This window comes from Theropithecus gelada, chromosome 1 (genome assembly GCF_003255815.1).
Source record: "Theropithecus gelada isolate Dixy chromosome 1, Tgel_1.0, whole genome shotgun sequence".
Taxonomy (NCBI): domain Eukaryota; kingdom Metazoa; phylum Chordata; class Mammalia; order Primates; family Cercopithecidae; genus Theropithecus; species Theropithecus gelada.
Genome location: NC_037668.1, coordinates 197,136,978 through 197,145,403, shown reverse-complemented (window position 1 = coordinate 197,145,403; position 8,426 = coordinate 197,136,978).

Here is an 8,426-nt window from a genome sequence, read left to right as displayed (position 1 = left end):
GGCACATAGTAGATAATTAGCTAACTGAATGAATGCATGCACGCGTGTATAAATAAATGATTTCTCCATCCATCTCTGAAATACATATTCAATAAATTACCCTGTTCCAGGACCTAAGGTAGGTACTGTATCTAAAAGGTGACAAATAAACCCCAGTCCCTGCCCTGGGAGAGTGCCCAGCCTCATCAGGGTAGCTGTCTCCCAACAAGTAATTGCATACAATTTGATGTAGTATCAGGTCAGTGACTAGAATGGGAAGGACAGAGAGAAGGATCTGAGGGAGGCTTTCACAGAGGAAGTCACACTTGATCTAGATCTTCATGCATGAATAGATGTTTGCCAGAAAGAGAACTAGGTAAACCATGGTCCACAGAGAAGGATGGTGTTACTGTTAAAGATGGAGGTGCAAAAGCAGAGAGCCTTTGAGGAATGCTGAGTGACTTTGTGCAGCAAGAAAGTGGGAAGAAGCAGAGGGTGGAATCAGAAGGAGGATTGGAGCAAATTTGAAAAAAGGAGCTGAGAATGCCAGTTTAGGGAGCCTCGACTTTATTTGGACCTAAAAGGGAGTCTTTGAAGGATTTTCAGTATGTGAGTGACATGGTCAGATTCATGTTGTAGGAAGGAATTCTTATAAGTGGACTCAGGTGGGTTGGAGGAGAGAAAGACTCATGGCAGACTGGTTAATAGTTGGTATAGACAGGCACAGTAAGATGGCAGCAGGTTGGGTGGGGAGGATAGGTGGCCATGGTGGGAGGAAGATAGGACGGCAGAAGCTCTGGTCAAGTTAATTTCTCTGAGCATCCTTTAATCTGTAAAATGGGAAAAAATAATTCCTATCTCGTAGGGTTGAGATTTTGATGAGAAATTGCATGCAAAACTCTAAGTATATATTACCTGGCTTGTAATAAGCACTTAGTAGATAACAGCTGTTTATGATTCACCTGGAGAACAATTATAAGAGCCCCAGTTAAGGCAGTAGCTATAGGGATGGAGCTCAGGGATGAAAATGAGAGATATTTAGGAGGTTAACTAGAATGCTGAGTCATGTTGCTGCACCTGGAGCTGAAGACAGTTTTATGCTGACATTTGCTGCTGTACAGTCGGCTCTACTGGCTTCATTATAAACTTCCCATGAGGCCCTGAGTCGTTTGACCTTGGGCCATCCTGGGTTGTCAGGTAGAGGCCACAAAACCAAGTCAGCCTCCAGCAAGAGAGGCCCCACTCTGGTTGATAGCAGCTACACCTGAGCATCATTGCTCCTGTCCTGGCAGGAGCCCAAGGCATGTCTTGCCTATGTGCTGTGATGCACCATGATCAGCTTCGCTCCTGAGCAGCAGAGCCACATGGGCCCTCCATGTGAAGTGGCAGACGTGATCTGCATTGAGAAGGAGGCTCAGGTGTAGATAGCGGCTTCTGTGAGCCCCAAGTAGGTACTACTCACAGGGAGAGACTTGAGGGGTTCCAGGAAGGACCTCTGCCCACGACTTTTCTCTTGGTCCGAAGCCCTGCTGTTAGGAACCTACTCGTTTGGATTTAAATGCTCTTTGTCTTCCACCGAATGCAAATACCCTAAGGAAAGGTAGTATATTCATTAAGGGAAGGGATAATAATGGTACCAGAAATAATAATAATATTGTGACATCAAATATTTATGGAGAACTGTTCAGTATCACTAAACACTGTGATGGGCACCTTCTATTCATTGCCTCATTTAATTGTTCTGACAGTCCTATGAGGTGAATATTATTACACATGCAGAAATGAGAATTGTGCGAAGTTAAGAAACTTGATTAAAAACACACAGCATGCATCATTTGTTGTGGGAAGTCAGGGAACCTGAACGGAGGGACCGGCTGAAGTCATGGCAGAAGAACATAAATTGTGAAGATTTCATGGACATTTATTAGTTCCCCAAATTAATACTTTTATAATTTCTTATGCCTGTCTTTACTGCAATCTCTGAACATAAATTGTGAAGATTTCATGGACATTTACCACTTCCCCAATCAATACTCTTATAATTTCCTATGCCTGTCTTTACTTTAATTTCTTAATCTCGTCATCTTTGTAAACTGAGGATGTATGTCGCCTCAGGACCCTGTGATGATTGCGTTATCTGCGCAAATTGTTTGTAAAGCATGTGTGTTTGAATGGTATGAAATCTGAGCACCTTGAAAGGAACAGGATAACAGTGATTCTCAGGGAACAAGGGAGATAACCATAAAGTCTGAGTGCCTGTGGGGCTGGGTGGAACAGAGTCATATTTCTCTTCTTGCGAAAGCGAATAAGAGAAATATCGCTGAATTCTTTTTCTCAGCAAGGAGGAACTGCCCTGGGAAAAGAATGCACTCCCATGGGGAGGCCTCTAAAATGGCCACTCTGGGAGTGTCTGCCTTATGCAGTTGTAGGTAAGGGATGAAATATGCCCTGGTTTCCTGCAGGGCCCCTAGGCTTGTTAGGATTGGGAAATTCCAGCCTGGTGAATTTCTAGTCAGACTAGTTCTCTACTCTTGAACCCTGTTTCCTGTTAAGATGTTTATCAATGACAGTGTGTGCCAGCAGGACATGGACCTTCATCAGTAATTCTAGTTTCACCCTGGCCTTGTGATCTCACTCTGCCTCTCTGCCCTTGTGATATTTTATTGCCTTTGAAGCATGTGATCTCTGTGACCCACTCCCTATTTGTACACCCCTCTCCTTTTGAAACCCCTAATAAAAACTTGCTGGTTTTGCAGCTCTAGAGACATCACTGATATGTGATGTCTCCCTCAGTGGCCCAGTTGTAAAATTTCTCTCTTGTACTCTTTCTCTTTATTTCTCAGACCAGCTGACACTTAGGGAAAATAGAAAATAACCTATGTTGAAATATTGGGGGCTGGTTCCCCCAATAATCATTGAGAGCACTGTGGTAGAGAGACTGAGAACTAGGGCGAGAGTGAGAGTGAGAGCTGAAGAGAGGTAGATGTTGGGTATGGGATGCTGAGTAGGTGTCCCTGCAGGGGAGAAAAAAGGAGTAATGGAAGGTAAAGGAGTAGCTAAATTCTGGCCAGGACCAGTCCTTCTTATTTCATAATCATTAAATTTACAGATATGCTTCTCCCTGTGCCATCAGTGCTATCTTAGTTTGGAGGCACAGAGATGATCACAGAGCTCCTAAGATGGGTTGAGTTAAAGACTTTAGAGAGGACTAGCTTGACTGCCTAAGAGATTCAACTTTCTCTAAGTCTGTCCAACCACAGCCAGAGAGAACAAAAATCCCTCAAGAGCCAGGGCTGGGGATTAATAGTGTTTGCACTCCCTATGCAAGGCACAGGGCATGGCACTCAGTAGGTGCTCAATAGATGTTGACCTTAAAACATTACCTAAGGAGTCCCACTGGAACTCAGGTTTGCTCACCTCAGAGCCCTGCACACCCCTCCGACTGCTCTCTCTGTTTCCAGTAATAAAGGAATCAGAGCTTCTTTACTTATGCATTCAGGAGGGACCACATGAGGATCGAATGGAATTGAACTGCATTGTTAATGATCGCTCATCTGAACTATTTAAAATTTTAATCCTAAATTCTAAGTTTTCAATTAGAAGTGGGCAGAGAAGACACTGATGGACAAGGCAACTGGCCTGTTCTTCAGGGTCATGGTGACACATGTATCTCAGACACAGGGTCGGAATGGCTTGATGGTCTCCAAGAGGTATAGCATCCCGGCAGTAACTGTATATAAACTGTAAAGGTAACATGGGCAGCTCCAAAATGACACTGGAGAGGGCACTGGAAGTTAGGAGATTCTGGTTTTGCCACTAGTTGTGTGACCTTGGATATCATGTTCCCTTTTTGGGCCTCAATTTGCTCATTTGTAAAATTGGGATATTGGATTTGATGAGTAGTTTTCTTTTTTTTTTTTTTTTTGAGACGGAGTCTCGCTGTGTCGCCCAGGCTGGAGTGCAGTGGCGCGATCTCGGCTCACTGCAAGCTCTGCCTCCCAGGTTCACGCCATTCTCCTGCCTCAGCCTCCGAGTAGCTGGGACTACAGGCGCCCGCCACCTCGCCCGGCTAGTTTTTTGTATTTTTAGTAGAGACGGGGTTTCACCATGTTAGCCAGGATGGTCTCGATCTGCTGACCTCGTGATCCACCCGCCTCGGTCTCCCAAAGTGCTGGGATTACAGGCTTGAGCCACCGCGCCCGGCCGATGAGTAGTTTTCAAACTGCATTGAGATTTGGAGTTTTGATAGTTTTACAATCTATTCCAACTCAAACCTGTTACATTTGGCTTCTGCCCTCCCTATTGCACTGAAATGGAGTCACCAATGCTCTGCAAAACAAAGAACACTTTTTAGTCTCTGCATTCTTTCTGTGAACCGTTTTCTTTTCCTTCTTTCCTTCCTTCTCTCTCCCCTGCCTTCTTTCCTCCCTCCCTCTCTCTTTCTCTCTCCTTCCTTCCTTCCTTCCTTCCTTCCTTCCTTCCTTCCTTCCTTNNNNCTCCTCCTCCTCCTCCTCCTCCTCCTCCTTCTTCTCCTCCTCCTCCTTCCTTCCTTCCTTCGTTCCTTCCTTCCTTCTTTTTTTTTGTCTTTTTCTTTTTTTTTGGCCAGGTCTTGCTCTGTCACCCAGGCTGAAGTGCAGTGGCATAATCACAGCTTACTGTAGCTTTGAACTCCTGGACTCCAGTGATGTGATCCTCCCACCTCAGCCTTCAGAGTATCTCAGACCACAGGTGTGCACCACCACATCTGGTTAATTTTAAAAATTATCTCTAGAGATGGGGGTCTCCCTGTGTTACCCAGGATGGTCTTGAACTCCTGGGCCCAAGTCATCCTCCCACCTCTGCCTTCCAAACTGCTGGAATTGCAGGCGAGAGTCACTGTGCCTGGCCCTGTGTAGACCGTTTTCTTCTAGCAGTTCTCCTTCCTTTTGACTTCTGAGGTATCGCTATCTTCTGGTTCCTTCCTAGCCCTACCTTCTTCATGGAATCCTCTTCTTTTGCCCACTTAAACTTTGGTGTTTCTCTTCTTACGCCATACCTTAATGGTGGTGAGGGACCTTATTTAAAGCCAATTTCAGCTTTCACGAATGAGTACCAATTATCTTCAGCCTTCTCTCTAGTGTTCTACAGAGCTCTCTCTCTACTAGATAGTTCTACTAGGATGCACCTGGGCATTTCAAGTTCAGTATGCTAACTTCCTGGCAAAACATGCAACTTCTGTTGTATTTCTTATTCCCTTAAATGGTATCACAGGTCCCTTAGTTGTTCATTTCAAGGATGACTCCTTTCAGTCACTTGTGCATCTTCTCTTACTCAGCAAACCAGTCACCACCTTCCGTAGCCTCCTTAAACTCTCCCATATCCATTGACACATCTCTGTCCTCACTGATGTTGCCTCGGATTAGTCCTTCATTGCTTCTTGCCTGGGTTACTATATGTAGTTACCATATAGTAACCCAGGTTACCATTCTTCCTGCCATCAGTATTTTCCACCCTCCAATACATCTTCTGTACTGCAGACTGAGTCATTTTTCTCAAATTCAGTTTCCAAACTGATATGTCACTCTCCTCCAGTGGATTTTTCTCAATGTGCTCCTTGGTAAAGTATTTCAAGGTCTGGCTTTTGCTTACCTTGCTAGCATCATTTCTCTTTACTAGGCCACATACATTCTTTGATCCAATAGTACTACCCAGCCAAGGCCTGAGCTTCTAAAAATTTTTTTTGCTTCTTTTTTGTCCTAACTGCTTTCCTGTCTTTGAACTTTCCCAGATCATATTGAGGCCACTATCTTTGAAGTCCTAATATTTTAATGGTAACAAACTTAGGCCATTTATATTTCATAAAACTTATAGTTCCATTAGGAAAATACCCATATAAATTAATCACATAAATGAATGGAAACACACAACACAAAAATACATGGGATAATGAGTTTTATGTTACAAAAATGAGATGTATACTCAACTTTCTATGCACAATTATAAAGTAAGGAAAAGTGTATAGCTTTAAGGAAGTAAACAAATTTATTAATAGATTTTCATATTGAAAAATTAAAGTAATTTGAGAATATTTTGCTCCTCCTTTAGGAGGAACAAATGATTGCCACTGGCAGCCATTCTTGCACTGTTACAGACTGGACAGTGATGTATCTGATTAGAACAAGAGTTTAATGGAGAGTGTTTTCCAAATTGTGGGTCAGGTGTAAATAATTAAAGGAAACGTTGTCAGGCTTATTATTTGTGTCTAGCTTAATTTTCTTCAGATACATGTTCATATGCAAGGCTGCATTAAGATCAGACTTAATTTTCACTCAATCCATCAAAAAATTTTTCTTAGGCTTAATCAAGCAATGGTACAATGATTTAAAGAAACAAATTGTTCACATACTCCAACATGGCTTCATGTATCATTATTACAATTGATGTTGTGACTTATTTCTGAAAAAATATTAAATAGCTATTATCCTGGTCTCATAATTGAGGGGATGGGTGGTTTAAAAAAATCTAAAAGGTATCTGACTTGGTTTGTAAATAATTTTGACCCATAACATAATGAGGGGCTAAGCTATAAACCATGCATAAATACATGGAATACATTTTGGCAAAAACAAAATTAAGATGAGCATTGTCATTATGAATCTCTTAAGTGGAGAAAGAGAAAGTCATTAAAGATTCCACATAGTTTTCTCTCCCTGGTTGCTTAGTGTTAGCACTCAATCAGATTCACTGAAAAAGGTAGTCCTATGCTGAAATAAGAGTGTTGAAAGAATGTGTGGATGTATTTTAGTGCTGATACCCAGTTACTATTTTAGGTCTATCATTACGATAACTTTTAGCAGTTTTTATGTGTTCTTAGGCAAATCCCCTAACTTCTTTGAGCCTCAGTGTGTTCACCTGTAAAAGGAGAACAATACTAGCAATCACACCCATATCACAGGCCCACTGGAGGCATAATGAGTTTATATATGGAAAACTCTTACCACAGTGCCCGCAACTTGGTAGGTCCCCACTCAATCCATCTCCCACAAATGCAAACAGGCAGACACATGTGCAAAACACATGGGCTCAGGCACAGAAGGACAAGTACGACTTTCATGTAGGCATGAAGATCATCCCATGGGTCATAGAGAAATGAAGACAAACTAAAGAAAAAGAAGGGCTCAGGCAGGCGAGTGGACTCTTTCATAGAAACCACTTGAGGCAAAATTCTTCATTTTTGGTGATCATTACTATGCTCATTTTATATGCTTGTTGGTTGCTAGTCAGCCATGACATCACATAAGATTTTCTAAAAAGGAGTAGATTAAAATTTATAATCCTGTTTCTTCCAATTACTCATCCCCACTTAGCCTGCAGGAATAGCTGATAAGGATCTTTCGTAAAGTGGTTTCTCAGAATCATGTTCATAAAGCTATAATTTGAAGCCTTTTCATTCTATGGAATGTGATCCAATGTTATTTCTTTGTGGAGTGGAAAGGGGTAGGTGGAGAGTGGGTGGAGACTGAGGGGATCAGGGCAAGGAGAGTGAGAGTAAAATTAGCCATAAATATTTGTCATCATCTTTTAAACTAAGTATAACATTTGGACTCATTCTTAGATATACAAGTTGTCTTTGAAATCTTGGAACATTTTCCTCTTATTGAAGGTTCTGAGAAAAGGTTCCTGAGGTTCCCCAGGGCAGGATCTGCCTACAATTAGCTGACAAGGTGGATCAGTGATTTGCCAGCTTCAGGCTTCCCAGGGATTGCTCTGAGAAGTGGTGGGGGCCTGGAGCCAACTTAGGGTGTGGTTCAAGGCATGGGGCCATTCATACTGGAGCACCCGGGATGCTCTTTTCTAGAGAGCATCTGGGCAACAGTGGTGGTGGCAGCTGAGCACCAGTGTGCAAGTCCTAGCTCTGACAAGTGAATGATTTCAGGGAAGTCACTTAACCTTTTTGTTTCTGATTTTCTATGTCTGAAATGTGCAGATTATGATATCTGTCCTGCTTATCAGAAAACATTGTTTTGAAGAGCAAATTGTATAATGTATATGAAAATGCCTGGAAAACAGGAAAGCTTAATACAAATACAAACCATTCCAGGCTAAAATGGAGATTCTGCGCTGCTTGAAGGAGGAAAGTGTGTTGAAAATGCTACCAACAGGGCTATCCTGATAAGTGGAGGGGTGTGGCAAACAGAGAGACAATATGGAGTGGTGGCTTTTAGCCACCTGAGGTTGAATCCTGATGCTACCACATACCGCATGCACATCAGGAGCATGTTATTTAACCTCTCTTAGTCTCAGTTTCATCATCTGTATAATGGGAATTATCAAATATTTACTACCTGGGTTGCTGTGAAAATGAAATGAGAAAATACATGTAATGTGCTTGCCATGTTGTAGGCTCTTAGTGAATATTAGCAACATATAAATAGACATAACAGCTCTTCTAACTTTGCACTATGGGC